Raw genomic sequence first — 26,426 nt, 5'->3', positions numbered from 1 at the left:
AAGATAAAAAACAGGCCTGTTACCTTAAGCCCTTCAAATTTTGTGCCCAAAATTTGAAAAAATAATAATTTGTAAATGTAACTTCAATAAACATTACAGGATTTGGTTGTGTAAGAAATTGAATTTTGAGTACACTAAGATGAAGTTCCATGTTTACTCATTCCAAAAGCCCTTTTTGATCCTCTCTACGATGTAACAAGAATTCTACAGCTCGTGGAAAAAGTGACAAAAATGGCTATTTTACAGGTTGACAAGTTAGAAAATAGTCTATTACTCAAGAAAAACATTTTTTGACCACTACAAGGGTAGTTATCATATACCAAATATCACCAAAATCAGAAATAGTGATGCACTGATCATTTTTTGAATTAAAATGGAATACCCCATATGTAGTTGTTATTTGTGACAGAAGATAAGTTTTTCTGTGATAGTGATTATAATTAAAATTTTATTATGTTAGCGGTGATAGTAGCTGCATGTTTTTTGTTTAATATTTTAGTTTTAAGTTTTTTATTTTCCTTTTTTATTTCATATTTAAGTTTTAATTTTGTTTTTAAATTTCTAGTGTATGTTTTTTGTTTTCTAGGCGATGATAACGTAAATGTTTTTCACCCCCCCCACACCAAAACAAAGTTACTAAAAATGTTATCTTCTGCAACAAAAATTTCTTAGGTAAACTTGTCTGTATTTTCTGTCAGTGTTCATTGATTTATGGTTCTGTTTCTTTGATGTGATGTAATTTAGTTCATTTTTTTTTAATGTAATAGATTAAGAGATTGTGAAACGTGTTTAAACAGACATAGCATTCCTCCAGGAACAAAGGAAGTTTGCTGTACATTTTTGGATATAAGGATATAAGCCACTATATGAAATTATACTACTTTACATCACCAGTTTAAAAGCTTATGTGCTAATTAATGGTTAGAAGGATAATGAATCCCTTTTTTTATTGTTTTACATACATGGAACCAACCAACTTACATTTACAGAATTCAGTGGTAGGCAGATAAATATAACCAAGAAAGGAGTAATCAACTGGAACACATATTTGTAGGAGATTTATTCAATTCCTATGTTCAAAGACAATCTTGGCGAAAATCAGTAGAGAAAGTTTATTTTAGTAATATGTAAAATTCTATTTACTTGTTACAAAAATTATGCAGGAAGTTTACATTTTAATAAAGGATTGTAAATAAAACAAATGAAGGGTGTTAAGACAACAGACAAGTATCACACAATCTAGCATCATTGAAAAAAAGGATGTTGAGTAACAATAATTTGTGGTCCAAGCATTTTCAATAAACTGGTTTCTATAGATCACCATAAGTAACTTAAGTACTGGGTACCACATCAGTGAATTGCATAATTACACAATGGTATTTTACGGCTTATATCCTTATCAGTCAATGCCTGAAGAAACCAGTTAATAAATTATAAGTATTCTATTAACACTTAAAAAGCAGTAGAGTTAATAGAATAGAATGTCTTTATTGATAATTAATTTTTACAATAAAATTACTGATTATCTCTTATATATTATATAGAAAATGAAGATTTCAGAACATTATTAACATTAAAATACAACTTAACCTTTTAACTTTTCTTCTGTTGGTGTTGGTGTTACAATTACAGCCAAACATGTTTTCAAATTTTTACACTGTTTTACTATAAGTCTCTTTACTCGTAGAACAATGTATGTAATGATTTTTCATGTAATAGAGCAGCAGTTTGTTTCAAATTAAAACGTGACTCATATTTTCTTGAGATTTTTTTTAAGAGTCTTTGTATTATATCAGAAATAAGTACATTAAAAAATCTTTACCATTTCTAATATAAAAATAAAGGAGATAAAATGATTAATTATTAACTTATTTATTCTGTTTAGATTATTCATTTTTACTTATTCTTTTATTTAATAAAATGAAACTTATAAAGTAAATAAATAACTGATATAAATTGTGAACCCAAAACAAATATTATTGTAACTCTTATATAAAATTCTGTTATAAATTCCTTGTTGTAAAACAGTTTCAGAGTACTTAAAAATATCAAGCATAATGCATTCATCATTATTCATTTTCAGATGGATTGAAGAAGCAGAGTCATTAGGGAAGAAATTTGATTGGGTTCAGATTTTTGAAAATAAAGGCGCTATAATGGGGTGCTCTAACCCACATCCACATTGTCAAATTTGGGCTTCATCTTTCATTCCAAATGAACCAAGGATTAAGGATATATATCAAAAAAGTTACTACAAAACACATGGTCGACCTTTGTTAATGGATTATGTTGATAAAGAGTTACAAAAAAAGGTAAATCTGGCTTTGATATTTACTGATTCCCTCTCAGATGCCATTCACTCATTCATTATTATTATTATTTTTTAGTTATTATTGCATTAAAATTAAACTTAAAATATCAAATGATCATTTAATGTTTAGAGCAAGTTTTTTCAATTTTAGTGCACTTTTTCGTTGATATTCTACTTTCTAAATGATAACTATTATTATTTTCCTGTATCATACTCTTGCTTAATTTTAAGTTTTCTGCTTGAAATTCATAATAATTAAGCATTAGATTATTAAAAGTATAGATAGCAACCCATAATTTTTAACAATTGTTTTTTAGAATCTATAAATTAAACATCTTTGCAGATTTTTTGTCACTATTCTACTCTTGTATATCGTTTTGCATGTTTATTTTTTATGTTTCATGGCTTCTAAATATCTAATAAATTCTATTTATATTCATACATCCTTGTTGAATAATGTGCACAATTAACAAAAACATAAAGTACATGTAAATTTATTGTGTAAATATTTGTTTGTTTGCATAATACTTTATATTGTATTGACTTACTTTAAACTTAAAACTATAACGGTAATCTAAGTAGGTTGTTAAAACTTGTTGGACATTATTACAATTGGTCCTTGACTTCTGAACATCAGTTGAGAAATTTGGAGATAAACTATGAGTACTATATATTATGTAGCTCAATACTGAGGTTAAATGTTAATAAAAATAACAATTAATTACTTTTTATGTTGAATGAATTTATTTTCAAATGTATCCTGAATGCCCTTCAGAATGCAGTAACTAATACATTTTAAGAGATCTAAGAACATTATCATTCATTACAATCTTGAAATGAAAGGTTGGTATTATTTTTCTGTAACAAAAATGTGTTATCAATTTTCCATTTGTGTTATTTATTTTTTCATAATTTTATTTTTTCTATGGATTGTACTATGCACAAAAGTCAGGGATTCTTACTTGTAATTGGTTTAAGAGCTTTTGAAAATTGACTTGTCATTAAATAGAAGGCTTTTTCTAGTATCTATCATGTTAAATTTAATATACAGTAAATACAATTGTTTAATTTATTATTCATGTTTGTTAGAAAATTCTTTATTTACTGATCTTGAATGAGATGTTTAAGTAAAATATTAATTATTTTAGCTGATGCTTAATTTATAAATACGCTTAAGAAGAAAAACCATTCAATATCGAAATAGTATTAATTACATTTAATATTCTTTTGACTTTCAGTTAGCAGTAGATTAACCGATCAGTTTATACACCCATCATAATTAATCACATCAATAAATCAATAAAATCAGTGAATGATGTAAAATCACTCATCATAATTTTCTTAATGTATGTTATTAGCTGAAGTAGTAAATTTAAATTTTCTGCAAAGTTACAATAAATCATACCCAGGACTTATTCAATTTGGTGAGTCTTAGCCTATATAGGGACCATTTCATTTTAACAGTCTGTGTTGAGCCCATTTACAGATGTGACATTGATTTAAAATGTAGACTGTTGTATAAAGAGGGAGGGTTTTAGAAAACTATCTGATGAGTTGCAACCAAATTTTTGTCCATGTTTCTTGGCATGACTAGGTTTATAGATATTTCATCTTGAAAAATTTTGAAAAAACATTAAAAACAACAATAAAAAAACAATGTTAAAAATATAATGAATGCTTCACTGCATCCATATGTTGTATGTTGGCTCTCCACTAGGTGGTTTATATGTTGTGCTTCACGCAACAACTTTTTACGTAGTATATTGGCTCTCCACTAGATGGGCGAACATGTTGCTCTTCATACAACTAGATTCAGTCTATTTAATCATGAGAGTGTATGCTGCCAATAATTGTTAATTATTGAATATTAGACAATTTTAATTTGTTTCTTTGATATATGTATAGTAGTTAGGTTAATGCAGCTGTTTTCAGTTCCTCAGGTAGTATGATATATTGGTTTTGTGATAGGTGATAAATATTTGATTAGTCAAATTTATTTATTTATCTATCTATTTTGGCAGTATTTGTTTGAATTTTTTTCTAAAGTCATGCTGAAACAGAAGAAAAGTAATATTGATAGAAAATCTACAGATGCGAGGCGAATGTCTACATCGCATGAGACTATGGAAGAGCGTAAGGTTCTATTTTACGATGCTATATAATATAGGTAGCACACAAAAGTTCAGATCTGCTTTTGAATATGATCATTTGAATTATATTAATAGTAAAGATTTACAAATTGGTGCAATGATTAAAATATCCAGTCATTGTTTTGCAAAAAAATGGAAAGATTAAGCATCTGGCTTCTGTTGCTCTGGTGGGAAAGTTTCACTTTCTACACTTAATGATCTGCTAGAACCAATCAAGAGTTTAGTTTAAGGATCTCATCCTTTATCAAAACATTTTCTTGATAATGTTAGAAGATACAACACTTTATTTCTTTCAATGTTAAATAAATTGTAGAAGGGATTTTATACCTACATTTAAAATTCAAGGTCAAGTTTACCATCATGTAGGAATTTTATTGCCAGCATCTGGAGTCAATTACCAATCTTTACAAATTTACTTCCTTTCTGATGCTGATCAAACTTCTCTTCGTTCTAATATTGTGAACATAATAATTTTATTGTGATTCATAATAATTCTGAAACATAATAATTTGATCAAGATAGTTTAAATGCAATATTGACAACTCAATATTGTATTGTGTTGCAATATTTGGGTAACGTGGAATATTTTAATTAATAATTTATGTTGATTGTGAACCTGTTAATCAGCATAGGGGTCACTATAATGCTCCAACTACTAATGAAGTTGCTGTTTTACTGGTCAAAAAATAAAGGACCTAGAGATATAATCTTACATGATAGTTAAATGCAATGTGTGTCTGAGCTTCATCGCTCTTATGATCTTAGGATCATAAGAGCGACTTCTACTTTTACAAGATCATAAGAGCTGTTTTACTTTTACAAAATAAAACAGTTTCCTGCAAGCAATTTTATGCTTATCAACTTATATTTTGAGAATTTTTTACATTATTACAGAAACTTAATTGATCAATGTTGTGTTGACATGATGGCCAAAATGATCACTGAAAGAGTGCCTTTTATTTGTAATAACCAAAAAAAATTACGTGCTGATGATTACATTCATCTTTGAGATACTGTGCAACAAGACATCAATGTTAATGCTAACAATGTGGGTCAAAGTGTTTCATACTTCCTTCATCTTTCACTAGTTTACCACAGTGCATGCATGAGAAAGCTGAAGATGCTACGACATATGTGTGTAAATATGGGCGTACAGATTTATTTATAACTTTTACGTGCAATTCTGAATGGCCAGAAATAAAAAATGAACTATTCACTGGCAAAAATCTACTAATAGACATGATATTATATTCAGAGTTTTCCATTTGAAAATGAAAAACTCCTAGACCTTATTAATAAAAATAAATATTTGGTTCGATCAAGTGCTATGTGCTAAGTGTCAGGTGGCAGAAAGGAGGCTTACCTCATTGTTACATATTGGTATGATTAGTAACTAAAATATGACCTGAAAAAATTGATCTTATCATGTCTGCTGAACTCCCTGATAAAAATGTTGACCCATTATTAAATGACATTGTTTGTAAACATGTGTCACAGACAGTGTGGTGATATAAATAGGTCATCACCGTGCATGATAAATGGAAAATGTTCAAAAAAATATCCTCAAATGTATATTTACAACACTCAGACTACAGATGACGGTTACCTGACACAGGAGTAGCCCAGAGGACAGAGGTCATATCGCAACTTTAAATATGCAAAGTAACATAATTGATAGTGATAATAATTGGATCGTCCCACATTGTCCACTATTGTCAAGTTGCTTTTATGCCCATATAAATGTTGAATTTTGCAACTCATTGCAAGCGATTCGATATATCTGCAAATATATTACCCAAAAGTTCAGACCAAGCAACTTTTTTGATTGAAAATCAAAGAAATGAATTGAATTAGTACATTAATGGTACATATATGCACATCTGAGGCCAATTGGTAATTTTTGGACTTTACAATATATATATATATATTATGCCACTATCGTTCTCTTAGCAGTTCACTTAGAAAGCTATCAACATATTTATTTCACTGAACAAAATTTCCAACAGTCCTTGAAGGTCCACAGAAGAGCACTCTTTTAAGCTTTGTCATCTGATGACTTTGCTGAGACACTGTTTTGAAGTCCGTTGCTACTATACCTATAATAGTAACATGCTTAGCTGAAGAAAGCATGGAACTGACTTTGAAGGATTCCCTGGAATTAAAAAGGATGCTACTCTGGATAGAGTACATACAATTCGTCTGAACCAAAGTGAATGCTTTCATCTGAGTATGTTATTGCACAATGTTAAAGGACCTACATCTTTTGATTACTTGAAAACTGTTAATGGTGTGCTACGCCAAACATATAAAGCTCCTTGTGCTGCACTTGGTTTATTGGAAAATGATAATCTCTGGAGGAAAGACACACTTGCTGATGCTTCTGTCAGTCTTCGCCTAAATCAAGAAAATTATTTGCAATTATATTATTTTTTTGTCTTCCTGTCCAACACAGAACATATTGTGGGAAATGTTCTAAAAAGATTTTTGTAAAGATGTTTTATATCAAATCTGATATCAAACCAATAACATTGAGATTGAAATTGAAGATATTGTCGTTATGTTAAGTGAGAAATACTTAACCAACACATGATAATCAAGACGCTATTAATCCTTACACAATGTTAAGACTTTCTTTCAGTGTTGATGAACAGAAAGAATTTATAAGTTATAATCTTCCTAAATTAGTACCAGATCAATGTTAGGCAGTTGATGATATAAATGATATAGTGTTGCTAGCAGTAACCCTAAGATTCTTTTCTTAGATGCTCCTGGAGCTACTGGGAAAACTTTCTTAATTAATCTGCTTCTTGCTGAAGTTCACTCAACTAAAGACGTTGCAATTGGTTTAGCATAATCAGGAATAGCTGCTATACTTACAAATGGTGGGAGAACTGGACATTCTACTTTTAAGTTACCATTAAATGTTGCATGTGGGCTAGAATCTGTTCATAAAAATGTTCTATATTTGAATCTGTTCTATATTCATAAAAATGTGAGAAATTTGGACAAATTTTGCAAGATACTAATCTTATAGTGCGAGATGAATGCACAAAAAGTCATCAAGCTCATATTGAAACCATTGGTCGAACCCTTAAAGATATTAGATCATGTGGTAAATTAATGGATGGTATAACTTTCGTGTTTGCTGGAGACTTTCGGCAAACATTGCCTGTCATCGTGAAAGGAACTAGGGCTGATGTTAAGGCATGCCTTAAATCATCAGCCTTATGGAAATTTGTCCACACTTTTAATTTAACAACTGATGGTGGCGATGTTAACTTTCCCTTACAACTTCTAAACATTGGAAATGGGACTCTTCCTCACAATGATTGTTACTTATCCCTCAATGAAAACATTGGTACCATTATGCATTCAATGGATGATCTCATTTCCAATATTTATCCAAAAATTAGTTAGCTTTTACAGAAATCATACGAGTGGCTTTGCGAAAGATCTATCATAACTCCTCAAAATATTTTTGAATTTGAAATTAATAATATAATTTTAGAAAATGTTCAAGGGCAAAACAAGGAATATCGATCTGTAGGTTCTGTAATCAATACCAAAAATGAAGTCCACTATCTTGCAGAATTTTTTAATTTTCTTAATCCTGCAGGTTTTCCAGCTCATAGTCTCAATTTTAAAACAGGAGTTCTGATTATTTTACTATGAAACCTTAACCCTCCAAGGTTATGTAACGGCACAAGGTTGCAAAACTATGCAAAATCACATCATTGAGACTAGTGTTTTGACAGGCCCAGCTGCAGGGAGAGCTTGTTCTTATACCCCACATCCCAATGATCCCAGCAGATGTACCAGTTCAATTCAAAAGGCAGCAATTCCCTATAAAATTTTCATTTGTTATAACAGTCAATAAAGTGTAAAGCCAGAATTCAAACACATTGGTATTGATTTACAATTAGACTGTGTTTCTCAAGACAATTATATGTTGGACTTTCTAGAATTGATAATTCAGACATTCAATACATTCTGCTACCAAAAAATCAAAACGCCACAAAAAATATCACATACCAAGAAGTTCTACCATTTTAATACTGTTAGAAAATTGGTTGGCTACATTATAATCTCGAGCAAAGCTGAGGTCAGGGGGATATATATATATATATATACATATATTTACTTATATACTTATAACTTATACTTATACTTACATAAGTAAGTATATATTTATATATACTTCTTATTATATACATACTTCAGTAGTTTTTATGTATATATATATATATATATATATACATACATAAAAACTACTGAAAAGAAATGGATGAAAATTTGAATACACTTTCTCCTTGTGGTATAAGTGCATACTAAGAAAATCCACTTTGAAATTCCGAGTTTAGTTCGTTAAAATTTAGTAACAATGACTTTTTTTTTATTTCTCGGTAACAGATGTAGATATCAACTTAATTTTTAGTGTTGATATAAATGATATATAATTTTTATATATCATTTTAATATGATATGTAAAAATTGATTTCTATATTTTTTTGAAATTCAGATATTAAGAGTGTTAAAATGGGTTTTTAATCTTTTTTTAAATTTCTTTGTAAGAAATGAAGAAATCAACCTGATTTTTTGTGAGTATAATCTCATGTTAATAAACCAATTTCTAGATTTTTGAAATTCGACCTTGAAAGGGGATGAGTAAATGTAAAAAAAAAATTAACAATGATTGTAAATTTTCCCAATCCTGACTACAGTAAACGAGACATTCAGTAGATTTGGGCTTGCAAATACTCTTCAGATAAACATTTAAAAACCATGGGTTTTTAATTTCAGATTTTTAAGGGGTGCAAAGTTAGATGGTGCTGTGGATCAATCAATACAATCACTGCTACTATAACTGTATGTGTGACTGGCTGCACCTACCTCAGGTTACTTGACTAAAGAACATAAAATAAAAGAATTGACCGCTATGGGAAATGGAAGTAACCATATAGCGCAGGCGAAGCTGCAATGGATAGCTAGTATATAAATATATCTTATATATAAAATACAAAAACATTTTCTTTAGAAGGAATATCGCAAGAGAAATGAAAATAGATGAGATCGTGGAACCAATATAACTGTCAAGCAGTGTTCCTTCTTAGCTGTGTGGATATGTGCGTGCTCATAGATTTTAAACAAATGGCACATATGAAAAATATTTGCGCGCACAAAGAGCTTTTGTTTGCTGATTTTTCAAAAATTAAAAATTGATATGTTAGTTGAAATTAACCAGCAAGTATAAAATCTGTGTAGATAGCAGCAATTGTCAGTGGTAACTGGCGAGGCCATGGAATAGTGATGCTCATTTGACAGCTGCGCAGCTAATTCTGGGAATCCCTGTTAAGCTTATGGCGCCATGTGTTCATAAGATTGCATCATTGTTTAAGCTGCTAATATCTTATTTGTGTTAAAATCATAATTATTTACTGACATTTTGTTATTAAATATTAATTTTATCAGACTTTCATTGAAATAATTTTATTAAAATAACTGGTGCACTAAATAATTAGTTGTATAATATAAGTGTTTGTTTAATAATAACCTTAGGGTTCAAAATTTTAAATCTAAGTTTGTTCATAAATTAAATTACCAAAATCCTAAATTATCTTGTTAAAAATTGAAAAAAGTTTAAAAAGAAAAAAACAGCTTGTAAAAAGTACGAATTCAGTTGAAAGAAATATTTACATTTCATCAAGAAATGGTATAATTGGTGTTTATTGTCATGATGGACAGGGTGGACCTGGACAGTCATATAGTGACTTTGTTACTGAAAAAATGTGGGATGGTGTTTGGAAATTGGACTATTAATAATTGCTATTAATTAATGCTATGTGGTGTTATTGTGGAAATAAGTGCTATTTAATTAGTAAATGCCACTCTGAAAGTGTACAAAAGTTAAGAAGTAAAAATATCTTATTACCAACAATTGATTAACTATTTTTATTAAATGAAACACCAGATGACCATAAGCAAAAAAATTAAATCCTGAGGAAGTAAAAATTTTAATTGATAATTTATTATTGGCAGTAATAATGAACATTTCTTTTCATTCAGTTCAAGAGATAAATAACTACATGACAAAATATGTCAAAATACCAGAAAGTTGGCAGAGTAAAAATTATGCCTTTTCATTTTTAGAAGTAGTTAGTTAATACAGTAGTAAAAAAAGAGATGATAAATGAAATTAAAATTGCTGATTTTCATGCCTTAATTATTGATGAAAGTACAGATATTTGTACAACATAATGTTTAATTTTATATTTTAAATCATTGAGAAAATCTAATCAATATAAAACAATTTTAGGCGGAATAACCCAATTCCTGTGATTCCTTTTCAATTTCTCTGCAATTTTACAATTTTATTTAGACAATCAGATTGATTTACAAAAGCTCATTTTGTTTACTTTCTGATGGAGCTTCTGTGATGTTGGGAAAATAAAATTCTATAGCAGCTAAATTAAAACAGTGTACCACATTTGTTACAACATGTGTTGCATATCGTTAAGATATGTGCATTTCTGATGCTTGGAAAGAAGTTAAAGTGACAAAAGATATTAAGTCTGTGGTAAGAACTATTTATACTCTTATTCTCAAGATCTACAATGAAGTGAAATAAATTTAAAGATTGATGCTTCTGAAAATGAAGCTATAATTTTCAAGGCCATCAATGAGGCAAGGTAACTCACCTTGCTTCATTGTTCTTTACAGCAAAATGCCTTGATAACCACCAAGGCATTTTGCTGTAAAGGCGATAATTAGTATGCTTTAATGAATCGCTTCTCGGCCTCTGGTCCCGTACTGTAAACTTGCTTTGCAATACTGATGCGATTTTCTGCAAGAAGAATGTTCTACATACACGTCGTCAGGGCTGTACAACGATCGGTGGCAGTTACTTAGCCTGCGTTGCTGTGAAGTATTATAAGGAACAGCGGTGTCGTGTGTTGAAAGGAGGGCCACCGTCGGCCAAATAAGGAGATTTTCTTTGTGTGTTGGTGTCCCCATCTTTGTAGTTCGTGAGGCCAAGCAAAGTTCCAGATCCTCTGGCAGGCTCGGGAAGCGATTTCGCTCCGACCTTGCCAGTGGTCTATAGTAGGAGCTTTTAAGCTTTGATTGTTTCGAGCAGGTTGCGTAAGGACAGGTGGCCTTGCTCGGAATAACTAAGCGAAAAACGCCCACCTGTTTTGTAATAGGTGATAGGATTCTTTCAAATTGCAGCTGTTGTACCTGGCAGTGCAATTGGTGTATTTTCTCATTGCTAAGCTGCTGTGGAGCAATCCGAGGGAGATTGCCTCGAGAACGTGGTTGTTTTAGCCAAGGACTTGGTTACTAGTGACCCCTTTCTACCAAAATAAACTCGAAAAAGGAATCGCACATTTTGGTCGAGTTTCGACAATTCCTTTCTTTTTCCTGGTTAGCGTCAGGTAATTACCGTTAAGATAATACTTCAGAGGATGAATGAGGATGATATGTATGAGTGTAAATGAAGTGTAGTCTTATACAGTCTCATTTCAATCATTCCTGAGATGTGTGGTTAATTGAAACCCAACCACCAAAGAACACCATATCCACGATCTAGTATTCAAATTCGTGTAAAAATAACTGACTTTACTAGTACTTGAACGCTGGAACTCTCGACTTCCAAATCAGCTGATATGGGAAGACGCGTTTACCACTAGACCAACCCAGTGGCTTAGAGTTTCGACAGTTAGTTGACTCGTACCTTTCCAAGTGTGCTTTGATGGTTTCTGATCTGGCATTAAAATGCGAGGGCCTCCAGGGCGCTAACCGAGCCCTAGATTCGGTCGTTGATCGACTATCTGGCAAGGTGGAAGGAGTCAGGACTTCAAACCGATAACAGGGAGGGTCCTTGGCGAGATCCTTACCTCTTTAAAACGGGTGTAGATGAAGGTGAAAAAGCCTGTCTCCTTCGCTGCAGTAACAGCCGCACCTGGGCCTAAGCGGACCACCGTCAAGGTGGTCCCAGTAACGCCTGGTCCGGGGGCTTCATCTACGATGACGGAGCTGACCCTGAAGAAGGTCCTGGATCCACGGAGAGAAAAGTTCAAGATCTCCCGGGTCACGAAAACAATTATATGTCCTGGAGGTCGTAATTGCGCAGCAGACGAAGTAGCTGCTGGAGGCCGACGTTCTGAAAAAGAACGGGCTGAAGACTTAGTTTCTGGCCCAACAGAAGCTTCAAATATTGGTGTATGATTTACCAAGGGCAACGAGGCCAGAGGAGCATGAAATCCTCAAGGCGATACACAGCCAAAATCCAGTGTTGGATATGGCTGTTGAGGACTTTCTCAAGGAAACCAGGGTGATCCGACAGTTGCAGGAGAAGGAAGCCTCAAAGAACCACTGTGTGATTGAGACCTTGCCTAAGATCCGGCAGGTCTTGGTGGCCAGTGGCCAGCTGTTCCTTGGGTGGACCTCTTGCAGGGCCGCTGACCATACAGAAGTACCCCGGTGCTTCAAATGTCTAGGCTTTGGTCACACCTCTCTCCGTTGTAGGGCACAGTTAGAGATGTCTGGCTATTGCGCCCGTGCAGGGCACAGGGCAGTTAATTGTCCTACTAAGACCGCGCCTGCAAATTGCGCTTCTTGTGCCTTGTTGAAAGACTTCGATGCCGGACAGAGCAGACAATGAAGGTCGCACGAAATAGCACGGGCGAAGATCGAGCATAATACGGCGTATGGCGACGCTTGAATTGGGGGGAAGCTTTCGAGTACGGTCGTCACTATATTGAACCCTTACGCCTGGGGCAGATAAACCTGCAGCATTCCCGGGCGGCCACCAATGAAGCCATGAGAATCCTTGAGGATATTACCTAGAGGTCCTCTTGATCCAGGAGCTGTACACGGTCGGCGATAGGGTGGTCGGCTTCCACGGGGCTGATGTTATTCATTCTCGTGGGGAACGGCCGCTCTCTGCGATCGTAGTCGGCTCGGTCTCGTTGGGTGTCTTCTGGATGCCTCAGTTTTCTGACGACCAATTCACCATCGTGCGAGTCACGAGGGGTACGCTCGATGTTGGACTGGTGTCAAAATACTTCCAACTTGGATGTAATGTCGATGACTTGTTGGCGAAGTTGGGGCGGATTCTGGACAGTCTCCCGGGCAAGAGTGCTGGTTGCTCTGGACGCTAATGCCAAGTCTTCCGCCTGGGGTTCACCGCTCACCGACTCCAGAGACGCTAGTCTCGCACAAGCCAAGAACCTTCTTGGCGTTGAAGCCAAGAACCTCTACTTGCTTAACGAGCCAGAACAACCGCCAACTTTCTCTTTCGAACTGGGGGAAAGTTACATCGACATCACCTTGGTGACGGCCGATCTCCTTAAGTGTACAGGTAGTTGGACTGGCTGGCCTCGAGGCCAGTGTGAGTGACCATAGACTTATAACCTATGAGATCGCTTATGGTGGTGGTCCAAGACCTCCAGATTCAGGTCGCTATAACCTAAGGGGCCTAGATCAGGACAGGCTGCGGCTGCCTTTCAGGAGTTGGAATGGCGCATGGAGCGCAGGGAGGAGGTGGAATTTATAGCTGAACAATTCGGCTGGGCCATCAAGACTGGCTGCGATGCCAGTCTTGATTGCCAGATGATTGGTGGCCACTACCCTTAGGTAGTGGCCAGTCCACTGATCGGAGAGTGTCTGGAGCTGTCATGACCGCTGCTTCCAGAGAACAGTCTGTTAAACGCAGGCAGAAAACGGGAAAAAAGTAGTGTTCCTCTGACCTTAGCATGCTGCGTGCAGGAGTTAGGTCTGCTAGGAGAAGATACCAGCGTCGCCCCCTAACGGGGATTATCGTATATGACGTGCGTTCTGAGGATCTACCGGCGCGCCCGTAATGAGTACATTCATATCATCAAGGAAGCCAAACTCAGTTTTGGTAAGACTCCATGCGCGAGTTGTAGCGCAACACTTGGCAGCTAGCGAAATCATGTTACCGGCCAAAAAGCCATTGCATGTGCAGTTCAGTGTTCGATGCGGTTTGTCACCAAACTTTAACATCTGTGGTTACTTACCAGGCGTTTCTGGATACTCTGGGGGTTGCTTTCCAACTTGTTGGAAGGTGGCTTTGGTGAGGGTGCTCTTAAAATCACAAAAGGATGTGAGGTCAACAGTTAAAGACCCACCAGCCTCTTGCCGGTAATCGGCAAGTTTGAAAGACTGCTTGTGGAACGGCTCTGGGAAAACATCGATATGAATTCGCTTCTAAATCAAGACCAGTATTGGCTTCATGAAAGGGGTTGGCACCGAGGATTGCATCTAAAATGCTCTTGCCGAGGTGGAAAGTGCCAACTGTAAATATGTTTTGGCAATTTTTATTAACATAGGGGCAGCATTTCCTTCTCTGTGTTGGAGTTCTGCCCTCCATGAGTTGCAATGCCATAATGTTCCCATAGCCTTGCAGGCCATGGTACGTGATTAGTTGTCTGATATATGGTTCTGTTTAAGGATGTGCACCTAGTTGTGGAAAAGTCCGTCACCAGGGGAAGCCCGCAGAGCTCCATTCTCGGTCCTTGCTGTGGAACCTGGCATTCGACGGATTTTTGGGACTGACATTTCTGGAAGGTGTCACAACCCAGGCTTTCGCCGATGACTGTCTCTTGTTAGTTCGTAGTAACTCACGACCGCAGCTGGAAGACCGAGCGCAGGCGGATTTGTTAACCGCAGAGGGCTGGATGGACATTCAAAATTTAAAGATTTCCACCAGTCCCTCCAATATAAATGCGACTATTCCAGGATGCCTTAAGATGTGGGCTATAAGTCTGTCTCTTCTTTTAACTGGATCGGAACAGGCTGCGGTACGAGTACGCAGCTGCCTTAACAGGCGTTGGAATGGCGCATTGAGCACAGTGAGGAGGTGGAATTGATGGCTGAGCAATTCGGCCAGGCATCAAGACTGGTTGCGATAGGGTCATACAGCAGCTCTTGAAGTCATGTTACTGGCCAAATCCATTGCACATGCTGTCCAGTGTTTGGTGCAAGTTTGGTGGTCAGGACCACACATTAACATCTGTGGCGACTTACCAGGCGTTCCTGGATACTCTGTTTCCAGATGCTCTTGAGGGTGAAGCAAAAGTTGGCGTCAGGGCGGGTGAGACACCATTAACCCACCGGGTTGGTCTAGTGGTGAACGCATCTTCCCAAATCAGCTGATTTGGAAGTCGAGAGATCTCAGCATTCAAGTCCTAGTTATTTTTACACGGATTTGAATACTAGATCGTGGATACTGGTGTTCTTTGGTGGTTGGGTTTCAATTAACCACACATCTCAGGAATGGTCGAACTGAGACTGTACAAGACTACACTTCATTTACACTCATACATATCATCCTATGAAGTATTATCTGAAAGGTAATTATCCGAGACTACACAGGAAAAAGAAAGAGTGAGACATCATTCTTTGGCATGCGGACTGTGGATCCCGTGGATATAGACTGAGTGGTTTCTTGAATAGCACTGAGAAAGGCACCGAGTATTGACCAACTTGACCCGGATATCTTGTGGCATCTGCTGCCTGTCATAAGAAAGATGCTTGGCACGCTGTTCTCAGGGTGCCTTAGCTGGGGTTGCTTTCTGACTTGTTGGAAGGTGGCTTTGGTGAGGATGCTCTTAAAACCAAGAAAGGATCCGAGTGAGGTCAGCAGTTATTGGCCATCAGCCTCTTGCTGGCTATCGGCAAGTTGCTAGAGAGGCTGGCTGTGGAACGGCTCTGGGAATGCATCAATATGAACTGTTTTCTAGATCAAGGCCAATATGGCTTCATGAAAGGGATTGACACCAAGGATTGCATCTTAATTGCTCTTGTTGAGGTAGAAAGTGCCGACTGTAATTATGTTTTGGCAGTTTTTATAGACATAGAGGCAGCATTTTCTTCCTTATGTTTGAGTTCTGTCCTCTATAAATTGGAACACCGCAATGTTCCTATAACCCTGCAGCCGTATTGCATGACTATTTGTCTAACTGTACAGCTATGTTTAGAGATGCGCACCTGGCTGTGTAAAAGTCTGTCACCAATGGAAGCCCGCAGGGTTCCGTTCTTGGTCCCCTGCTGTGGAACCTGGTATTTGATGGATTTCTGGAACTGACATTATCAGAAGAGGTCACGGTCCAGACTTTTGCCAATCACTGTCTCCTGTTAGTGCATGGTAATTCTCAACCGCAACTAGAAGATTGGGCTCAGGCAGCTTTGTCAACCGCGGAGAGCTGGATGGACATGCAAAATTTAAAGATTTCTGTGCCCAAGATGAAGTTTATGCTTCTCAAGGCTCAAGGGTGCAGGCAAATTATCATACATTCGTAACCCCCACATTAAGTATAAAGGCTGTGTGATCAGCTAAGCTAAAGTTCATAAGTACCTAGGTGTTTTGTTTGATGAGAAGTTGCTGTTTAGCAACCTTATTAGGCAAGTAGTGGTAAACGCCATGTCTGTGATGCACAAAGAAGATTGCTCAGAAGGATTAAGGGCTGTCGGACCATCATTTGTACATGGTGTACTGAGGTGTCTTCGAAATTATGGCCTCTTATGCTGCATCCATTTGGGCGCATAGGTTGGACAGAAATAGAGCACTTATTCAGAATTTAAGTAGTGCCCAGTGCATTAAATTCCAGTGGTTGTTAAGCCTGGTTGTCCTTAAAACAATCTCCTATGAGGCTACCACTGTACTGGGAAAGGCTCTCCCAATTGATTTAGTGGTGAAAGTTTAGGCAGTCATATGAAAGTTGCGAAGAGGCAGGGAGGCCGAGGTATTTGGGATGCGGTTTTAAGCCGAGCCTGTACCAGAGCAGAACGGTGATCAAAATGCACCAGTTCTAAATTTTGTTCAGTTGCCCACCTCACGCCTGCGAAGGAGGTTTTACAGCCTTGTGATGGCTGCATGGCAGCAAGAATAGCTCACTACAACTAAGGGAAGGTCCATCCTTGTATACATTTATACAGGACTTGGGGGGGATGGTATGTCTCTCCTTTGTTTTTAAGGGCAACAGGTGCCTAGTTGCTCTCTAACCATGCAAACTTGAACCAATATTTATTACAGTTCCACCTGGTTGCTAATGAGTGGTGTGTCTGTGGGGAGGTCCAGTCGAACGAACATATGATGTTCAACTGCCCAGCTCTGCACCCTGGAGCGTAAAGATCAAGGAGAAAATTGGCCACTCATAGCGGCGAGTCAATGAGCTGCATTGTCAGATCTTGTGGGTGTTCGTTGATGCCATTGCTTTGTTCAACCGACATCAATAGTTTATTTAAGGAAAAGACTCCTCCCTCACTGCTATGGAAAGCTACCCAAGAGTTACAGCTGGCCATCAGACAATTAAGCTCCAAGCACTTTAATATTGGTGGACAGGTACTTGCTGGCATTCAGCAACCTAGGCATGGCACAAATTGCTATCTTGACAAGATGAATTTAATTTATTAAATGCCATATTTATTTTAGTAGTAAAATATTTATGTGCCTACCCATTTTAGAATACATTACAAGTGAGTAGCGGGACACAAAGCAAGTGGTGTTTAGCACCATGCTTAGTTTGCTCATGCAATTAGGTTAGCTCTAGGAAGTAATTAGGACATTGGTCATTAAACTGATTCGAGGCTCAGTAGTCGTATGTGGCATAGACATTTGGTCATATCCTTTAGGTCGACCAAATGGGGTGGTGGCAGGAGAAGTGCCATGAAAATCAATCTTCTTTTTACTACATTTTTCCACGTGCTTCTTTCTTCATCAATTTGCCACAACACCTCTTCATTTGTCATTTTATCCACCCATCTGATTAAGATTCCCCTATAGCACCACATTTCAGCGTCTAATCTGTTCTTCTCTGCTACAATGATGGTCTAAGTTTCACTTCCATATAAAGCTACACTTCAAACATATACTTTCAAAAATGTTTTCCTGACGTTGAAATTAATTTTTGATGTAAGCAAATTATATTTCTGACTGAAAGCTCATTTCAAAAAAGAATGTCTACTATATGTAAGTAACTATAAGTCATCTGAAAGGAATATTGCTTTTTTGACAATGTAGTTTTAATGCTTATTCTTTTACTAAGGCTCAAAAGAATCTTTAAAGTTCTGGAAGAATACTAAAATTGTTTAAAGGTTAATGTGGAGAAAAAAATTAACATTCAGTATAAGCGATGAATGAAGACATATTTTAATTGTATGTGTAAAATTGAGTTAATAAGGGGGTAGTCTGTTTAAAGGGGTAGATCCCCTGAAGTAATATCTTATAGTGGTTCCGCAGGTTAAACAGAAAAAAGAAAGATAGTATGTGTGCTTATTTGGAATATCCATCTCTGAGTTGGGTCTGTTTTTCCAGACTTATGGGATAAGATATTTAAAGCTAGCAATGTAATCAGTTTATTATATTCTAAATAAATTAAGTGTAAGCATAATTGACTGATGTTTAATTATGATACTTAATGCAATGTTAGAATCTGTTTTATTTTAATTTGTCATGTAAATCACAAAGAGACACAAGGAGTTACTTGCGTCTTTCATGCATGATACATCATGAAAAAATATAAAATTATCTTTTAAATATTACCATTCAATTGTAGGCGTTCTGTGAGTTATACATTTAAATTTAACTCCAGTTTAAGTTGCAATTTTATTGTATTGAATGCATGTGTTGTTACTCCATTTGGTAATGGAGTAACAAATGCATTTTTAATGCATTTGGTAATTTTGTTCGATTTACGGGATTAGATAGCTGATATACCTTCAGGGAGACCAGTTTTTTCCAGTTAAAAATTTAAATAATTTTTGTCTATTTTCTGCCTTTTTAGGTATGAGATGCTTGCTCAGAGTCAACGAGATCTGTCCGCTGAAAAAGCAACTGCTATTTTACGTAATCTACCCGATGTTCATTATTCAAGAAGATAACTCCTTGCTTTCACTGAAAAGACTTGTAGTTACACATTGCAGATTTATGATATAATAAATATATTATAAATGTGTAATGATGTACACACTAATGATATATTACACTATATATATATATATATATATATATAGTGTAATATTTTATATTTACACATATATATTTATATATGTGTTAATAAGTAGATATCATATATATCTGATTGTATGTAATAACATTTTTACAGAGAAAGTGTTAATGCAATGGAGTGACTGTATTTTCAGAAAAAAATTAGTTATACTATGAAAATATTTTGTAAATCTTTAAAAAATATTCTACCTAAATGAAAGAATATAAGTAAAAAATGATTATTAAAATTAGCATTATTCTGAGTTTTTTATTGTTTTCCATTGGTTTTTAATTTCTAACTATTAATTGATCAATAACTTGTAAGACCAAATATTAGTGTGAGGGTCATTCTAATATTAACAGAATTTGTTTACACAGCTTCTTTATTGATATTAGATAAAATTACTAATAAATCGCCTCATTTTTCTACATAGTTTCTTTCAACAATACATTTTCTCCTCCGGATAGGTAGCAGCTACCTGATCCTCATCAATGAAACAAGATGGCGGCCCAACAATCACCTAATGCTTGACTGAGGCATCATCTTCAAAGCTTCTTTCAGAAAACCAAACATTTGGAAATCACATGGTAATAAATCTGGACTGTATAGTGAGTGTTTCAAGAGGTGTCCAATGTATTTTAGCGAGTTTATCATGAATCTGAGTTGCTGTGCATTATCATGGAGAAGGAGGACGTTGCAAATTGGTTGCCGGCATCATTTGTTGCGGTAAGCAGCCCTCATGTCATCCAATAACTAGCAGAAGTAAATCACATTTATCCTCTTTTGTTCATGTAGGAAATCAATCAGCAGCAGCACCCTTTGAGTCCCAAGACACAATTGCCAGAATTTTTCCAGCTGATAAGCATTTCTTGGCCTTGGATCGATACTCCCTCCTTGGTTTTTCTCTACTCCATACTTTTTCTTTTGTTTTCCAGTGGTCCTATGTTTTTCATCGCAGGTCACAATATTATCTAAAAAGTCTCTCCTTCTTCCTCCAACTCATTCAGAACCTCTGAAAGATGTCTTTTCGAATATTTCTTAGTGCCTGAATGAGAAGACATGAAACCACCTCACTGACCTTTGCTGTATCCAAGAGTGTTTGACAACACTGTATGCACACTCCCAACATTTATGCCCACCTGATCAATTTCAGCAATGGTTATGTGGTGGTCATCTTCAACAAGGTCACAAATGACCTAAATGTTATTATCATTGACATTGGTCTGCCGATGACGTTCGGGACTTTTGTTCTCCTCTCCATCATGGCCAATTCAATTCTTTTTTTTGCTGACTATCCCATCTAAACCTCTCTGTTTCCATCCCTATCCTTTTTTTTATCACACTTGTTGACCCTTTCATCCAGAATCTACTCTCTGCTAAACAGTTCCACCTCCTGTTCCTTTACCATTCTTCCATTATTCAGGCAATACTAGTTGCCTTATTCTTCTAGTTTGTTTTGCCCTACCCCTTCCACGATACTGTTTCCTTTTATTTGTTATAGCAAATCCTTTCACAAACGTCTATTGCTGTTTATGTCAAAATTTGTTTTTAATTCTTCACCAGTTATTTTTTTTTTTTTTTTCTTAAGCCGTTTTTTATTTTTCCCATTTTTCTTTTCTGAACATTCTACAAGATTCACATGTTGATAATTCTGTTTGGTCAATGTACCATTCCTCTTACATAATTGTAATCATATCTACTCTTTATTATTTTTGCTCCCTCATCCTTCTCATTTATACTTATTTTTAAACCGCTGTCTATCTTCACCGACAAATGCCTTCAAGTCCTCCTCTAACATTACCTTTTCCTTATCAAGTTACCTACGGAATTTTTAAATATTTCCTTTTTTTCATTACACCTACTTAAGAAGCATATATTTTTTATGAATACTTTCTTTAACTGGCATTCTCATTTTGGATTGACCTCACAGATTTCCCTCAACATCTCATTAAATTTCCCTTAGCACCATTCCCTTTTCATCTCTCCTTCCTTTCTCATTTCAGTATGATACTCTTTTACCAGTTCATCATACATCATTCTTCATTTTCTGTAGTTTGCTAGTTCCAACACATTGTCTCCTCTACTCTATCAAACATACTATCTCCACCATTTTTCTAGTCAGTATTGTAACATTCTGAGTTCGTAATGCAAGTAATTTTAGAGTTCGTAATTTTTATTTTATTTGATTAGGACTCATTTTTGACTTCCTATATATTTGCTTTTACTTCTCCTGAATCCTTTCACCCTTTATATGTGTAGTAGTGATGTTAGGACAAACATTTCCGCTTAACATCTCTGCTGCACTGTCAATATTATTCTATGACTTGATATCTTATTGTGAATATCTGTAGTTTTTATTTTTTTATTTTCTATTTCAGATTGATAGAATCAGGTGACACCACTGCTATGACTCAGCTTGAGAATAAATTTACTAAAAATATTACAAATTTACTGAAAAATGAAACCACAGCTGGTGCTAAAGTGTTTGTTGTAAAGTCCTAAATTATTGTTTGTTTTTATTAAAAAGTTATTCTTTTTAAATTAATTTCTTATTTATATCTTCATTCATGTACAATTTTGAACATAATTGCATCTGCATGTATTGATTCTACTTGACCTAACATTTCACAAATAATTGCCTACAGTAATGAAATTTGGTATGTTAGTTTGTAAATTAACGGTATTAATTTTTATCAGATTTTTAAAAACAAATCAGATGTTCTTGAACAGGGTTTGATTTCATGAAATTTTTATTTGGACATATTTTTCAGTTTATCAAAAATTAATAACACTAAATATATCTTAAAAAGATATTTTAAAAAGTCATAAAAAGCTCTCCTACATCTAAATTTATAGTTCAGTTTTTCCAACTTTTTACTGTATTAATGCATCTTAATTAAAACAGAATTGTTATATATTATTCTTAACTTTAACAAAATTTAGTAAATAACTACTCTATTACTAATTTGTCTTTCAATTATATTAAGGTTTTTTTCAGTTGATTATAATTTTATACAATAAAATGGAAAACTAATTTTAGTAAATTTGAAGTTTAAAATACGATGGTATCAAATAAAATTCAAAAAATGAAAAATAACGTAAAATTTTACTATCCAACATGATTTGAATATTTTGATACAATTAATAGAGAATTTGTACGTATGTTTTGTTTATTATTATTGTCTTTTGTTTATTATCTTTTATGATCTCACAGCACCACTTTAACCAGTCCTTATCCAAGCCTCTTCGATGGGAATTGTTTGGACCTTGTGGTTCTCCCAGTCCTTTTTCATATGTTCCAATCTTTGTGCCCTTTATAGTAGTGAAGATGTTTGTGTTTTGAGTTTTTTCTAGTGAGTGTTAGGCAAGTGTTTTTTTCTTGATTTTATTGTTTAATTTTATTTTATCTGTGGTGTCCTCTCGTGTTAGGTCAACTTCCTTCAGATCCACTTTTACTGCTTTGATCCATCTGCATCCTGTCTTGGTGTTTTTCGAGTCGAGATTGTACTGTATTGTATTACCTGTTTCAGAAGTTTTGCATCCTCATGATGTGTCCAAAGAATCCTAGACTCCTCTTACACATGGTATCAGTGATGGATTGTAATTCTCTGATTGGGCACAATCCACCACTGCCTGTCATTCTGGTCCTTTTTATTGATGCAGGTTCTTCCAAATCTTCTTTCGATTTTCGCCTCTGATTTTTACCCTCGACTTAAGAGTTTCTGAGGGTTAGTTTTATCGTGTTTATTAATTTCGTACGTAGTCCGAGGTGTCCGAGGTGAATTTTTAGTAGAGATATCTCTGTGGATCCCGTCATAAGCTTCTTTGCAATCTACAAATGTTATCACAATGTCTGTGTTTCTTAGCATGAGACTTATGATCTGGTCTGAACAGCTTCTGCAGGGTCTGAAACTTCCCTGGATTTTCCTAGTTCTTTCTTGAGTTGTGAACAGATCCTTTTGATTCTTGAAAGAATTTTGTAAGTTGTGTCTAGGAGTGAGATTCCACTGTAATTTTTAGGGTCGTTTTGTCCCCTTTTTTGTATAGCGGATGGATGAGGGCTGTCGTCCAGTGTTCTGATAGTTCTTTGATCCAGATGTGACTGTTGATAAAGGGCACTTTTTACTAATCTTTCTGCGTGTTTCCAGATCTCTATAAAAGTTTAAGCTTCTCCTGTTGCTTTGTAATTCTTCATCTCATTCAGTGCTTGGTGTTCTTCTTTTACCGTAGGAGAGTTGATGTTTTCTAATGGTATTGTTATTGAGGTGTTGGTGTTAAAGTCAAGGAGTTCTGTCTCTTCTTCACAACTTCGGAGTTTGTTGAAATACTTAGCTAGGATATGACTGTATTTCATAGCCCTTTGAACTGTTTGTTATCAGGCCGACCTCTGTGGCCAAGTAGATAGCATTTTGGCATTTCATGTTGAGGTCCTAGGCTCAAATTCCAGTCAGGCATGGCATCTTTTCATATGCTACCAATTTCCAATGGGCTAATGACCATAGTTGTTAATTACTGCTCTTATATAACAAATAAAAACTGTATCAGAATAAATATGCACTACATAAGATTTTACAATCTAATTTGGTCTTGAAATTTCTATCTAAGCATTACATAGACCAACAGATCGCTTCAAGAGCAATCGTTCGTGTAATAAGCGTAAAACAGTCGTTTGTGGAATGCCAGTCTCTCGTACCGCATGTCGAGTTGATTTCTACGGACTAGTGCAAAGCTTTTTCTGAGTTGTTCCACAGTAGCTTCAGGGTCGCGCGAGCGTCCTGGTGGTTTTGTTTGTTCAACAAAACATGTCTTAACGAAGGTTTGGTACCAAGAGTACCTTCTGTGCTTACTACGAGGCTCCCAACAATCCACCGGGTTGGTCTAGTGGTGAACGCGTCTTCCAAAATCAGCTGATTTGGAAGTCGAAAGTTCCAGCATTCAAGTCCTAGTAAATACAGTTACTTTTATACGGATTTTAATACTAAATCGTAGATACTGGTGTTCCGGTGTTCTTTGGTGGTTGGGTTTCAATTAACCACACAGCTCAGGAATGGTCGAACTGAGACTACAAGACGACACATCACTTACAATCATACATATCATCCTCGGTAGTAATAATACCTGAATGGTAATTACCGGAAGCTAAACAGGAAAAAGAAAAAGGAGGTCCCTACCGCAGGGGTGGCCAACAAGTCGATCGCGAGGCCAATTTTGGTTGATCGTCGATCGCTCGCAATATCTGGGGTGGATTTCCGTGTACCATGGACTTTGATGCGATTGTAGAAAACAAAACTTTCTAGCAGTAGTTTAATGCATTCTGGGAATTTGCCAAGGTCATAAATTCCTAGAATTTTGACAGCCTGACACTGTGATCTCCGCCCACCCAGCACAATACATTTTGACTTATGCGTTACACTTGTCACCGGACGCAACAGTTGCGACTCGACTCATCGAAGAACACAGTCGGTTAGCTTGAATATTTGGTAGTGTCATACGGTAGCTTCTTTTCTTTTGTAATAACAGTATTATTATTAATCGATATTATTTATCCTTGGTGACCCGTTCAGTTTCAATTTTTCTTCTGTTTAAAACGTAAGTACCTTTTCTTTGTTTTAAATTAAATTGCTTTTCTTACCTATTTACTTGATAAGTGAGCATTCTCGGCAACAGATATCTAAACTGCGGTCATTACACCGAGAGAAAAATAAGGGACAGTATTACAAATATATTAGGAATAACAATAATTCTATTTAAATTAAGAAGTCGGTATTGTAAACCGTAATAAATATATTGTAACTTTAACATACTTCTTGTAAATTTGAATATATCTATATTAGATTTTAATATACTTGTTTTGCTGTCTCCGATCGTAATATGTAGTATTGTTATTATTTCTCTCAATGTAACGGAGATAATTGCCGCAGTGCATGATTTTTTGAATTTTATCAACTAAAATATGACGTAAAAATATAGGAGAAATATATACAAGAGAGGTAATGGACATAGCATTTAAAATTGTTAATTCAATTCGAGGAAGTTCCCTCAAACGGCGTCTCTTCCAGCTGCAGCTCGATGAAGGCCAACCTGAATTATTACTGGATACCGATGTCAGATGGCTAAGCAGAGGTAAATTTATGCAGCTGTGCAGAATTTAAATTTAAATGATGAAACTTGGCTTAGTGACTTAGCATTTCTTAGCGATTTTTCTTCGATATTAAGTCATTTAAATTTAGAATTACAAAGTAAAAATAAAACAGTAATTGATATGATCAGCTGCATAGACGCATATAAAACAAAATTTATTTTGCTAATAGAAGATCTGAAAAAATAATCTTTCCAAATATGGCAGATAACTTACAAAAACATAAAAATATTAATTATAATATCGACAAATACGTCGCGGAAATCCAAAAAGTAATTGAAGATTTTGAGGTAAAATTCTAAGATTTTGAAAAAATTAAAGAAATTGTGGAATTTATATCTTTTCCTTTTAAAAAAGATTTAAGTGTGAAACGCATTAGCAAAAAAAATCAGCCATATTTCATATGGATCAAAGGGCATTAGAACATTAAATTATAATTTTATAAACCGACTTAATCTTACAAGCCAGAAAATTTGAAGAAGATTTTTGGAAATATGTCAACCGAGAAAAATATCCCAGTATCACCAAATGTAGCGAATATATATCTATTCTTGTTTCGGATCTAGATACCTATGCGAATCGGCATTTTCATACTTGAAGCTAACGAAGGCTAAACAACGTTCTGTCTTGACCGATTCCCATACTGAAGACTCATTATTATTATTATCTTTGTAAGGATATACACCTAATTATGATTCCTTGGTTAGAGACATGCAAACTCAGTCTTCCCATTAATGTTAAGGCAACAAATTAAATTCTAAATCTGTATTTATCTATAGCTACTTTGAATGAATAAATATTGTTAATAATTATCCATG

General features: G+C 35.2%; 1 protein-coding gene across 1 annotated transcript in view; it reads left to right on the top strand.

Moving 5' to 3' along the window:
* LOC142330736 (uncharacterized) overlaps positions 1-19,438 on the top strand; it is a 59,385-nt gene extending 39,947 nt beyond the window's left edge. Inside the window, exons 6-8 of the mRNA XM_075376184.1 lie at positions 587-672; positions 2,084-2,312; positions 19,266-19,438. The gene's annotated coding sequence lies outside the window, so the exon portion shown is untranslated. The remainder of the gene's footprint in view (positions 1-586; positions 673-2,083; positions 2,313-19,265) is intronic.
* Positions 19,439-26,426: the final 6,988 nt, after the last annotated feature.

Source organism: Lycorma delicatula, chromosome 9 (genome assembly GCF_047948215.1).
Source record: "Lycorma delicatula isolate Av1 chromosome 9, ASM4794821v1, whole genome shotgun sequence".
Classification (NCBI taxonomy): Eukaryota; Metazoa; Arthropoda; class Insecta; order Hemiptera; family Fulgoridae; genus Lycorma; species Lycorma delicatula.
Note: the sequence above shows the minus strand (reverse complement) of the source record. Positions and strands in the feature narration are given on the sequence as shown.